Source organism: Poeciliopsis prolifica, unplaced genomic scaffold, assembly GCF_027474105.1.
Source record: "Poeciliopsis prolifica strain line A6 unplaced genomic scaffold, Auburn_PproV2 SCAFFOLD019, whole genome shotgun sequence".
Lineage (NCBI taxonomy): Eukaryota > Metazoa > Chordata > Actinopteri > Cyprinodontiformes > Poeciliidae > Poeciliopsis > Poeciliopsis prolifica.
In genome coordinates, this window is record NW_026562394.1 from 2,544,199 (window position 1) to 2,557,790 (window position 13,592).

Consider the following 13,592-nt stretch of genomic DNA (forward strand, 5'->3'; position numbering starts at 1 on the left):
AGCATTAAAAGGCTAAGAAAATGGCTCAGTCTCGGCGCAGTTGTTTTTGTTCAGTCCCTGGTTGTTCATGTGGGGCAAGAAAACCGCCTTATCTTGCGTTCCCGACGGACCCGGATCAACGGAGGCAGTGGATCCAGGCGATCCGAAGAGATGAAGGTCCGGACTTTTGCATAAAGACGGGGAGCACTTTCGTATGTAGCCGCCACTTCACACCGGATGATTTTGTTAGCGGATCCACCACCAGCCGCCTTAAAAGTGGAGCTGTTCCTTCCCTGTTTGCCTGGAATAACTTCGCTGCACCGGCAATGAGAGAGTCTGCTTTCGAGAGGGCGAAGAAACGGCAGTTTGTCCTCTCAGAAACTAGCCAGGCTGAAGATGCTACTGCAAACCATGACAACACGGCACATCCACCCGCAGGTAAAATAGTATATTCTATATATTTTTCATGTAAGATAATTTCAGTAAAATATAACTGTTGCTATATAATATAATATTATTATTATGATCACATAATAATGAAATTATGAGGTTATATATTTTTGTGGAGAGATTAAGTCAATAGGCTGCTCCGACTCACAACATGTATTGATCTTCACAGAAGTAATGTTTCAAATATATAATTAAAACTTATTGCTAACCGTAGGTTTTGCTATTTTATTTTGTGGTTTTACAGGTGCACTTGATGAAGCTCTGGATTATATTAAGGAGTTGGAGGCCAGACTTCAAAAAGTGGATTTGTCTGCCACACTTTTTAGCCGCTACTGTGCCTCTGATGACCAGATCGGTTCTACACCAAATTTCCATCTCAATGTGTTCCAGATCTTCTGGGAGTCCATTGCTCCCTCTGCATCACGCCTGGTGTGCTGGACCAGAGCACAGAAACTTGGAGAGGAAGCATGTGCTGAAGCCAGCCCTGCCTGCTGCAGGCCTCTGATTGACGAGTTCCTGACATGTTTCAAGTCAGCATAGCTACTGTCAGCCGAGTGACCATCACCTGGGCCAACTACCTCTTCATTGTGTTCTCTTCCATCAACCTGTGGATTAGTCGTGAGAAGGTAAAAGCCAGTATGCCTCAGAAATTTCTGAAGTTCTCTCCAAATGTCCGTGTCATCTTGAACTGCACAGAAGTTGCTCTGGAAACGACACAATCAAAGGAGGAATAAATTGTGTACATAACTATAGTACTGTTATCAACTTCTAACCCTAACCGTATACAGAATTGCACTACTGTAATTGCCTTATTTGTTTGATTACTTTGTTTAAAAAAAAGAAAATGTTTATATGATGTCACGGGGATGTACTGTCTATGCATGTGACCCCAGGAAGTCATTACTGTATTTGTATTGTTATGTCCTCTGTTTCTCAATAAAGGTCTATTACAAAAAAAAAATGTTGCTAGCCAGCATTTGTTCATTTTATCTCATTTTAGTGTCTTTTACGTAGCTAGCAGGCTAACTGCTAGCTTGTCGGCTTTGGTTTCCATGTGGAATTTGAACAATGTTAGCAGGAGGAATGCTAACAGCTCCATTTAATCCCCAACCCCACCCTGCTTCCTTTAGCTGCAGCTCTTGGAGGGTTTTGCTGACCCTTTTGACATTTAAGTCGTGAATAATTTACCCTGCGTAAAGAGAAGAACTCACCAATTGTTTGGGGGGAGGACAGCTTGGTTTAAATTTATCTTAGTCAGAAATGCTTTAAACATCTGATTCTTGATGGTGTATTTGGAAAGAACCAGCTAAGAACATTAGGTTTAAACATTTGACAGATTTTTAAGAAGTGTGTAGGTATTTTAAAAACGTTTGTCCATTTCATCAAAGCTCGCATTTCATTGCTCAAAAGGGTAACATGTAATTTAACCAGGTAATGCTCAAAATGTACATACAGTTTAGCTTGATTATATATTTTCTGACATTTATCTTCTAGTAACAGGTCATTTTCTTCTCCCTTTTTGTATCAAGACCTATCTATTTCCATTTTTTCCCTTTACTATTTTCATTTCATTCCTGTAAACAACCTGTTTCACACCAGTTTACTTAAATCGTGCCATATGAGTTTAGTTGTAATTGCAGTTAATTATATTCAGAAAAATGGAAGCAAGTGCTGTCATAAAAATGATCAAATCTTAAATTTTTAAGCTAATTTTATGTTGGCTTATAAAACCTACATGGTTTTTACTCCTTTGCATTTTTTTTTTTGTAAAATACTACAAAAAATGGTACCAATCCTGGTATCTGATCAGCAAATGTACTTTAATATTTTTTATTTCATCCACAAGGATTTACTGAAAAAGTTCAATCTAACTTCATTATTCTTTTTCTGCCTATTTAGTTTTAGTTTCTCAGTGATTTTACCAGGACAACTTAATGACCTCCAGGAACAAGAAATATTCCACATATATCACTGGCAAACAGAGCCTTAATGCACGGCACTAACATCATTATCTAACGCTTAGGCTATGGCGGTTCAAGCCATTCTTTGCAATATTGATATCTTGGGTTTTAGAGATGTTGCAATATATTGTGCAGCTTTACAGTCTGGTCGTTTCTGCTGTATCTAATTTATGGGTTTTATTAAGCTGAAAGTTCAATTTATCTTGTAAACCATTCCAAAACACAATATGAACAAGAACCTCATAAACAATGGGCTTCTGCAAAAAAAAAAAATCTTAGTTCTACTTCAAAAAAGGTTTCTAAAAGCTGAACCTTTTCTCTTTTGTATCAGAAGCAACAATGCTTAAAATATTTCTGCAGACAATAAAGTCTGGATAAGGTAATATCATTTTACCATTGAATGTTGAAAGGTGGTGTCAGATTTTAGTATTTGTAATACTCCTTGTTCATTTCATGTGCCTCCCCACATCTAGTGAAGTGTTCAAACTGCATACATGAGCACGGGTGACATTGTGTGAACGTCACGGGGATCCCTGTGGACCTGAACTGAAAATCCGTGATTTTACCTGTCTCCGGTCTGATAACAGGCTGCTTTTTGTTCCAGTGACCCATGATACCTCTGACCTGAATTCAGAGGAAAATCAGCACACAGCAAAGAGCTCCATCTTTCTGAGTGTGTCTGGGCGGCTGCACTCTCCAGTGTGCTTTTATTTCCACAACCAGTGGATGTAAGAGAAATATATTGTTCCTCTTTGGGATTTTTTTCCCTCTTTTTCTCTCGCTTCGGTTAAATAAAGCTGAGATCACTGAAGAAAAAAACATTAACTTTTTTTCTTCTTTTTTTGTTTTCTCTCTGGCTCATGTAACGGACCTGTCTTTCGTCTCTCCTGTCGTTCCCATTTTTAATAACGAGAAACAAGAGACGGCGAGGTCTGAGTCGACTCTCCCTCCCTCTGCATGTCCCGGCTTAACTTTCTTGCAGCGTTTCGTCTGTTTGTGCAGCGAACCTTTACCCCAGAGGCCCTGAAGCTTGTCCTCTCCTCTGTTTCCCTTCCTGGTCCTCAGCCCTTTTAATCATGGAGAGATGTTCTTTTCTTCTCTTGCGCCTTGGGCTGAGAGCAGCTTATAGCGCAGAATAAGCTTAAACTGTCTCTCACACACACTTTGTTTCCCTTCTCCCCCTTTTTTTTTATCTTTAAAGCTACCATACCCAGGCTAAGCTGACAGGCCTGCTAAAAATGTTGGGCTTCATTGATTATTATCCCTTGATTATTTTTGTGTTGCTGACTCATTCCTCCTGTTCTGTTGCCCTCTGTTGCCCTGTAAACATTTGACCTGCATAAGTATGGAGAAATAATGATGAGTAACCGTTCCTGGAAGCACTTTTTTTTTTTTACTGCAAAGTGCTTTGGTGTACATAAATCTCTCTCGCCCCCCTTTTTTTTATTTTTTGCAAAGACAGACTTGCATTCATCTGTAGTTTCTACTTCTGTCAGTGCTTTGAGTGACCCTTGACCTCAGCATAGTACAAACCTAGTGTCGGCTTTGTGTGCACATCTGAATGGCCATTCATTAGGGCTGCTTTTAGGCAGAGAGCAGACCAGACTAACAACCTCCCCAGCCTCCCTCCACCCCTGTTTTCTCTCTCTCTCTTTTTTTTCTGTTTTTTGGTGGATTGTGTCATTCCACTCACATTCCTGTGTGCATTCAAGTGTGGAGAGGTTGTGTGTGAGAGAGATGGCTGAGATAGGTGGGGGTAAACCAGAGGGACAGGTACATGAGGGCGAGACGGTGGGGTGGATGGAAGGAAGATGAGTTGAAACGGTTTCACTGTCTGCAGCAGGGGAACAAACAGTGCATTGCAAGATTGTTAATACCTCTGCAACTTTCCACATTTTATTATGGAACAGTGATAAACCTCAATGAGATTTACTGGGATTTTTGCTCGCCGGGTAGGCAATGGCAGAAAGATGCTTTGTCTTCAAAATGTTTTAGAAATAAATGTCTGAAAGGATAATGCCTGCTTTTGTTTTTAGCGTCCTGATTTAGTGCTCTGTAGGTACAGCTGAAGGTCTTTTGAGGTGTTTCCAAAAGCTGAGTTTTGTTCTCATCTGACCCACTCTCTTCCACAAATTGGCCGTGTCGCATACATGGCTTGTGACTCAAGGTATACTTTTGATTTTCTATCGAAATTCAACGATCTAGATGTTTCTTTGAGCTGTGAAGTCAAAGGTTGCCTTGTCAAATAATTCCACCATCTGAACCACGGATCTCTGCAGCCCTTCTCGGGTCATCATGGGATACTCGGGTATCAACGTCTTCTTTGGTTTGCAGTTGCACCAACACTCTCAGAAAGGACTGGACAGTCCTCCATCAATGTTTAAGGCTTTGGATATCGTTTTAGACTTTTCCACATCTTTCCACAACTTTCTCCTTTAAAGTTTTTGGAAACATTTCTTTCTGTGTCTGTATCTTGGCCTTCATGATGCTGTTTGTTCACCAATGTTCAAATTTCTAAGATTAAATTAAACACCAGTATACTCTGCGTATTTGCTAGATGACCTGTGCAGATACTTGGTTGCACTGGATGTTATTTTGTTCATGGCTTCATCCAAGTGTAACTCTCTCCCAGCTGTAGAAAAAAGGATTCCCACAGCATGATGCAGCCACTCCCATGTCTCGACATGAAGAGAGACACTAGAAGATATCAATCATTGATTCTTCCTTCCACTTATGCACTACTTTGTGTTGGTTTGATGCATAACATGTCAAGGAAATATATAGACAAAATAGGAAAATTTTCAAGGTGTCTTAATACTTTTGTAAGGCTCTGAATGAGAATCTCCTCTGTTAGTGTTTTGCTTCTTTAGCATTATGAGTATTTCAACCAGCTGACCTGAATTTTTAGCATTTTTGTTCATTTTGTAACCCTGTAGAAACCACCACTTCCCATTCTTCACAGTTAAGCCCAGACATTGAGGAACTTTGATTTTCCTCTTTGGTCAAACAGTTTGTCATCTAAATTAGTTTCAAGCAAACCCCCGTCTCCACTTTGGCCCGAAATAAAAAAGCATTTCTGATGAAATACTTGCCGTCACTTCCAACCTCTGATTAATTTCGTCTTCCGCCAGTCTCTCTCTTTTTATATGATTGCCAGTATTGCTTTGATTCTCTCAGCTGCAGCAAGCTTGAAGATGAAAATTTAGTTTTTAGATTCCTGCACCGCTTTGACTCCTCCAGATTTTTCTCCCAGAGATGACTCACAGACAGTTTCATCAGAATGTCCCGGTATTTCCGAGCAAATCCACCAAACAGCCTCGCTAAGATTATTTTTCACTTGTGTACGCAGCGTGATTGTGCTGAAAGATGGAAGGCACGCTGCTCAGCAGAGCACTCCCGCTCTGTTTCATATTAAATCCCATCACTGAGAAAGTTGCACTCCTAGCTGCTTCCGCCGCAAGTATGTTGACTTTGCAGGAGGTTGTGCCAGGCCAAAGTTGTAAATATGAATTGTTTCACAGATGACCCATCTGGTCAAATAGACGTGTTAGGACTTTAATCTTCCATTCAGGCTGCAGTACACTTAAATGTGGAAATAGTCTGGAGTTTTTCATCGTGGACCCAGTTCTCTTAATCAGCGTCAACAAAGCCCGGCTGTCCAAGCGCCTGACACTGCTGAATCCAAATACTCCAGTCTGTCACCCTCTCTATCTGTCTATTGAAGCTCAGTTAATTAAAAAGTTTTTAATGGTGTCTTATATGTGGAAGCCATAAGGAAAAGTTTTGCAGCTCATTCCCACAGTGAAAATTCCCTGATCTTTGCCAGTAAATACAACTTCAGCAGAAGAGCAACATGTGACAAAGTGTTGTCTTTATATTTTTTAAAAAAAAGACTAAAATAAAGTGCAGCAAGGCTGTGTGAAAAGACCGAACTCGCCACATGATGCTACAAAACGACCACATGATTGTGGGGGAATTTTGGCCCACTCTTATTTTTTGACGTTACTCGTGTCCCTGTTTGTTCTTTTGCCTTCCCACCACAAACTGGTTGGAGGTCTGGACTTCGACTGGGGCCAGAGCTACACTTTGACCCCGTTCTGTTTCAGTGATTTCAGCTTTTATACACATGGCCTCACATTTGAGTTGAGAATACTTCTTTACACAGAGGAGTTTCTGGTGCGAGATAGGCTGCAGAGCGAGCTCACATCACCAACCAGTGTGCTTTATAGCTGGAGTGAAGTCTTTGTGCTGAGAGAGGAATGTCAGAAGTTTGTATAAACTGTGAATACGCCACCTTTATACTATTTAGGAAAGCTTGGCTGATGATGTTATGGCTTTGTAAGCCTCAAAACATCTGAATTTTTTGGAGTCACACCTGTGGAAGTATTTTAAGGGGAAGCCCTTAAAAAAACATTACTTCCTTATGAGGCATTTCTGAAAAAGGAACAGAAATCAAAACGTCAAGAAAATGTGTATCTTCTGGTTCATCCTTTGGTTTAGTTTCATCGTGGGAACTTCCAGCCATCATGACATCGAGTGGGAAGACAGAATCTGCATCTGAAAGATGAACATGTACATCTTGGGGCTGAAATGCCACTCTGAGAGGAAGAAGCCATTACTGACCATTACTCAAACACATGAAAACCCAGGAAATGTTTCTTTTTTTTTTAAAAGTCTTGCGGTCTGGTTAAAGTGTTTCGTTGTGATGACCGTTGTTACATTTAGAAGCTTTTGAAGCAGCCTACAGTCAGACTGTAAGCTGTGATGCACGGAGATGGCAGCAGCATGATGTGGGGGTGTTTAGCTTCAGGAGCGTCTGGTGCTCTCTGCAAAACAGACATCAAGGTTTTATTTGAACTGCTGAATTTAAAGAACATTTTTACTCAAGTCTTTAAAAAAGTGCTCTTTCTTATCACTCTGGCATTCAGCAGATAGAGATGATCTTTGTAAGGCTAATTAACCTAAAACATGAAAAAATCTGATTTAATTTCAACTTGAGAGAAAAAAAGGAGGTCGTGTGTCTTTTTATGCAGTACATAAGTGTTGGGTTTTAGATGTATTTTCTTTTAAGTTGCTGGTTATTTTATTGTTTTAAGCCTCTATAGTCTCACTTGTTTCATTCCTCACTTTTCAAAAATATATCGAGAAACCATATAGAAGAAAAAACTTTCTGAACCATGTTTGAAATGTTCCGTCTCAGGAACATTTCAAACATGTAAGCTGTTCATTTATCGTCTACTCACCTTCTACTGTAAGGAAACGTGGTTGCATGGATATCATAATTTATTTCTAGCAGCCAGAGGTTCACCATAGTTATTTTAGTTTGATGAATGGGGATAATCTGTCACTCAAACTGGGATCAGAACCACAATCAAATGAAAAGGGTTTAATGTGAAATGTTTAAGAAAAAGTAGACAGCTTATTAATTCATTTAAAATGATTATTATAAGGCGATTTACTCTTTATTTTATTAAAATATGTACTATAAGTACGTGGTATGGGATAAGAGAAAAATTTATAAGTAGTGAGTAAATGGGGATGTGTGCAGGCAGACTGCCAAATTGACTCTCAGCTGCTGTGTTTGGGGTTTTAGCCAAGCTGTGTTGCTATTAGAAACTTTTCTAAAACATTTCACATTTAGTCTACTCCATCCAAATGACTTTATTCCAATAGTCTTTGCTCAGTTTACACAGATTTCTAAGTGAAAATTGAGTCCTTTTTAGTTGTTAACTTCAACAGTGATCATGCTTATCGACATCTGCAAGGTTTTAGAAATACTTTATGTTGTTTGTTTCTTCTTTGGAAATAGCCTATTACTGTTTTTGTTGCAGTTTTTCTAGGATCGTGGCAACAAACAAGACGATACCACTCCTGTAAGGGTGGCTACACTTGCTAATGGTTTGCTCATCAGAAGCATTTAATGATCAACAGCTGCAGGGCATCGTCTATTTGATTTCAAAGCAGTAGATTTGGATTTAATGACTCGGTTTAATGTGTTGTGATCCCACATATCATTGTTCATCAGAGGCTAACTCTGTGCTAAACCTGGTGTGGCTATAGATTAAAAAAAAAAGCATGTTGTAAAGATTAAAATTACTCAAATATAAAAAGCAAGAAGCTTTTCTTACTTTTTCCTGTGAACTACAAAATTATGAAATTCAATATATGCCTAAGACATGAGCCAGAGGGCTGCTTTGCATTAAAATCAGATACATTTTAGTATATAAGAAAAAACCTTTTGCATGGACTCGGGAGCACATACATTATGTAGATCAGTCTGAGTGAACACAGTTTGTCCAAAAATAAAAAGTTGAGGTTCAGAACTACAAGAGGATCCAGGAAGGCCTCCATCCTCTGCGGGGCTGACCTCGTTTTGAAGCTGATTTATGGTTGCATTAGTGGTGTGGGTAATTTCCACATCTATGTGGAGCCTCCATTAATACTGAAGGATACATTCAGAATGAACTGGCCTGCTTGCAGTCCAGACCTGTCACCCTTGCCTCATTTTTTAGCAGCAACGTCACCGAGAAGCGAACCTCCGTGTTGTTAATGAGGTGGAATTTCACGTAACATAAAACAGAAAACTATTTCCGTTATGAAGATACATGACGTTTTTCCTGAGTTCCTGAAAACGGGGAAAATGAAGTGGTAAACATGACTTTATGTGAACTTTCTCATGTTAATATGCCGTCTGGGGAACATTTTTTCAGCTGAGTCTCTTCATGATTCAGGACGGTGGTGCTTTGTGTGTTCGTTTCCACTTTAATTACTTTTCCAACAATTTGCACAATAACCCATTTGATTGCATTGTAACAGCAAACTCATGGCATTTCATCATAAATGTGAAATGGACAGAAAAGGAAACGCAGCTGTTTGATGAAAATCTGAAAAGTGTGTCATGTATAGAGCCGCCTTTCACTTCAATTACAGCTGTAAAGCTTTTCTCAAAACTAGATTTCAAAATCTGCTCTCCACATTTTTGTTTATTAAATTTTTTTTGGCTCATTCTTTACCATAAAATACCCAAAACGCAGTAAAGTTAGAAGGTGAAACTCTACCTGAGTTAACAGTTTGTCCAGGATTGTCCCATGCTTAGCACCATTCATATTTCCATCAATTTTGACTAGTTTCCTTGGTCCTGCTGGTGAAAACCATGATTTTATTTTGTCCCAAGAAACTTCTCTAATTATGTGTTTGTCAAAAAAATAAAACAAAAATCTTATCTTCTTCTATTAGATGCACTACATTTTTGGGGATATCAGAGTAAAGTGGAGTTTGACAGAAATGAGACACTTCATATTTGATTTGTAAATTCTTCTGAAAACCACAGGCTACTATTTACTGCATTTGTTTTAGTCTGCAATATCAAAACAAATAAAATAATTTTTAGTGTTATTTCTTTTAAATATGAATACTTTTGCGAGGCATTATTTCCATCGTCAGACTTCTCTGAAAGGATCAGATGTTTGATGGATATGTCACAGTGAGAACCTGAGAATCTGAATGCGGACATTAACACCTTCAGGACGTGCAAATGGCCCGTCTAAAGGTGCCGACAGGTTCTTGCTCTGTCTTAGCTTTCAGCAGCCATCCATCTTGCCTGTGGCGCTCTTTTGTTTTCCCCTCTGCAGAGCCGAGCTCCCAGCCTTGCGTTGAGAAATGAAAGAAGCGTAATCTTCCCTCTTTATATCCTTTCCATGTGAATTACCCCATATTCTGAAACTTTATCCACATGCATCAAAGGCTGCTACGCTGGCAGGGAATTAAAAGTAGGGAGAAACTATCAGATTGCTCTAAAAGAGGGAGGCGGTGAGGCATCATGAGGATTTGTGTGTGAAGGGGAGGAAAGTTCACACAAAGGCCATGATCAGAAGTGGCAAGCGTCTCATGTCTGAGATGTTTCTGATCAGCGTGATTGATCGCCTGTGTGAACTTGTCGAGGCAAGCTGAGATGGATGGGTTTATTCCTCCGGTGTTGTGCTCAACCTCTTAGAGAAGGCCTCACCTTTTAACTCAACTCCTCCACACTGCCGAGCTGCACCAGAATAAATCTTTACCATCCTCTGGAGAGGAGGGGGGGGTAAAAAAAAAATGAAAATGCGTGTCCACCAAAAGCCACCTCGTCATTAGGGAAGCAGCCTCTTTCATGCTGACCACCAGGGTTTGATCTCAAGTTTGTTGAACTTTCAGAAATTTAGAGAAACTGCTAAACAACATCAAAGGCTTGTTTTTTCCCCCCCGTTGTACTGCAATAAAATCCATCATTTTTTCTCCTGCCTCTTCGCTGTGTTTTCCATGATTACAGTGCTTCATATTTGTATTGTGGTCGTCGTTATTTACCTTGACTGGATGCCTCTGCTTTTCTTTACATCGTAATTACAGTTTTGGCAGCCGATCGCACTAATGTGCTGTTTTCATAGAAGTTTACAGGCCTAAAATCCAAATAAACACTCTCCACATGTGGGCCTCACTGTGCAGAGGACATATTTTGCACTTAAATGAAAAGTTGGATAAATGCATCTCCCCACACAGCAGGACAAAAGATTAAAGACCATCATCCCCCTCCACCTTCTTTATTTTTTCCCCTGCACACGACGTTGCAGTCGGTTTTTAGAGCGACAGTCCATCAGAGCTGTTGTTTATACTGTAAAAACATGACCGCTCACGTTTAGAGCTGACCCTGCGAACAAGCGTGTTTTAAAACGCTCACATTCTGAAAATCTGCAGGGCATGTAGGCTTGTTTCTGAATGTGAGTGCGTGGGTATGCACGCGCGCGACTGTGTGTGTGTGTGTGTGTGTGTGTCATGTTTAAGTGATTGTTGCCCACTTGGAAATTTGAGGAAGGGAGCATATGGTTATGATTTAACAGCATCTGGACACAATACAACAAGCTTAAAAACAGCACAAAGTGTGTGAGTCGGTGAATGCAGCTCCGTGATCAGAGATATAAATAAATTTAATGTTGAATATGCACCACAATATGTGACTGTGTACCTGGATAAAACAGCACTGACCAGCAGGCACAGTAAAGTTGGTGTATTTTACACCCTGAACAGAACAATTTGCACAAACACAAACCTGCAGAGGCACAGAACTCACTCCACTGGGTTAAGAGCTCCCTCTAGCGGTCACAAAACACTCGTGTATTTTGACAGCAGCCTTTAGGCATGGTAAAGTTGGGGGGGAGCAGAACGCATTAAACACATCTTCTCACATTTTTGTCGCTACCGAGACTGAAATACATAAATTAAAAAAAAAAAAAATCAGCAGTTCCAAGAACTGATACCGTTTTATGATCCATTATCAATAACCCTCAGAAAATCTCTCTGCAGCAACCAGCTTGTTTCACGCCTACAAAAATCAGCCGGTTTTGGTGGCTGAGAGTCTTTTCTCCAGCACAGCCTGTTCACAGCGAGCTCTCCAAACCCAGCGTGTGCAGCCTGCGCCACAGTCTGGGCGGACAGACAGACAGACAGACAGACCGCGCAGCTCTCATCTGTAAACAGGTCAAACACATCGCAGATATCAACCCGTCCATCCTGCCGGCATGAACGAGCTGCAGTGGCCCACTTTCAGGCTGACACGTTTTAATTCCTGTGTGTTTTTCAATTCCAAGCAGAAATGTGTGTTTAATGCTTGGATTTCACGCCGCATGGTAACTTCGGACCTTATTTTTTTTCACCTGTTCTTCTTCTTCTTCATGGCGCCTCCTTGTGGTCAGACTGCGGCACACACAGGGAAACAAAAATAAACACCTGGAAAAGTTTAACATCTGAATCTCAATTAACGAGCAATATGTCGTCCAGGAGAAAACAAAACGTGGACGCAACAAAAGTAATAATTATTATTAGTGCCATAGTCTTTTAATAAATTATGGACTGAACAGAAATACTAAAAGCTTGAAATATTTTAGTCTAGGTGAGTGCTGAGAGAAAATACATACACAGAATTGTATTTAGAGATTTGTGCATTATTGTTAGATTTTTTTGTTTGTAATGAAATCTATGTCTCCTTTTGTAGCCGATACACAATTGTGTATTTTCAGTTGTTTTGTCACATTAAATCCCAATAAAATACATTGAATTTTGATTTTGCAACGTGACCAAATGTGGAAAATTCGAGAGGTGCACTCAAAGAGCTGCATGTAAAAGTGATATGTGCTCTGAGGACGGTTTGGCACTAAACAGTGGAAATTGACACCTTCCTTATGAAAACAAAACAAAAGTGCAGCAATAATGCAGCCTCCACAGATGTGCGGAGGCGCTGGTGTCATTTGCACTAATACCCCCTCTGTCAGAGGTGCTGAGGGTTTATGGGTAACGAGCCAGATGGCCCCTCTGTCCTTCACTGCACAAGACACAGGAAATTAAATTTTTGATTTGTCAAACTTAAGCTGAGCTGTTTTGTTTTTCCACAGGTCCATCTTTGAGGCGCGGCTCAATGAAGCACAACTCAGTGTTTTTCAGTACAAATGTTCCATTATCTTTGGATGGTGAAGTTTGACGTTTGAGGAGATACAGACATCTCATTGTTGTTGTTTGCTTGTTTTCCATCTGGAGTTTTTGTTAATGATCTCTTGGACAAATGTACAAAATTATTATTATTATTATTATTTTTTAGAAAAGTTAAATCTGAATTTTTTTTCTTCTTTTTACAAACACTTTTTACAAACACTGTAGCAATGAGGTTCACTGTAACATCACTTAATACTCAGCATGTGTGCAGGAGGTTGAGATGAAAGGCCTGCTGCACCAAATCGAACTCTCAACCTCATTACATGGATCTGCTATTTATTCTGAGGCTGACAGATGGATAGGTTTTTATGACTCACTGTTGAAATCTAAGAACAATGTGCCCCTGACTGCGTTACCAGCGGTCAAAAGGTCCATATCTCAACAATAGCTTTATGAAGGATATGTTTCCCCACATTGCCCCAGATAAATCTGACCCTGGAATAAAGTCTATCGTTTCTCATCCTTCTTGTTTTTTATATACTTATCCAAACTTGGAAAGTGCTGATTATCAAAATCCAAACTTTTTCAAATTTTGTCAAACTCCAGCAATGTTTTCACCTCTGATAATACATAAAGTCATACCATTCTTAATGTCTGTAAAGCATCAAATTGTAGCACTGCTAATTACTTCCAAAGTACTGGAGTGTTAGATTACAAAGTATTTTTTATTTGAGAAGATTTAGTAAG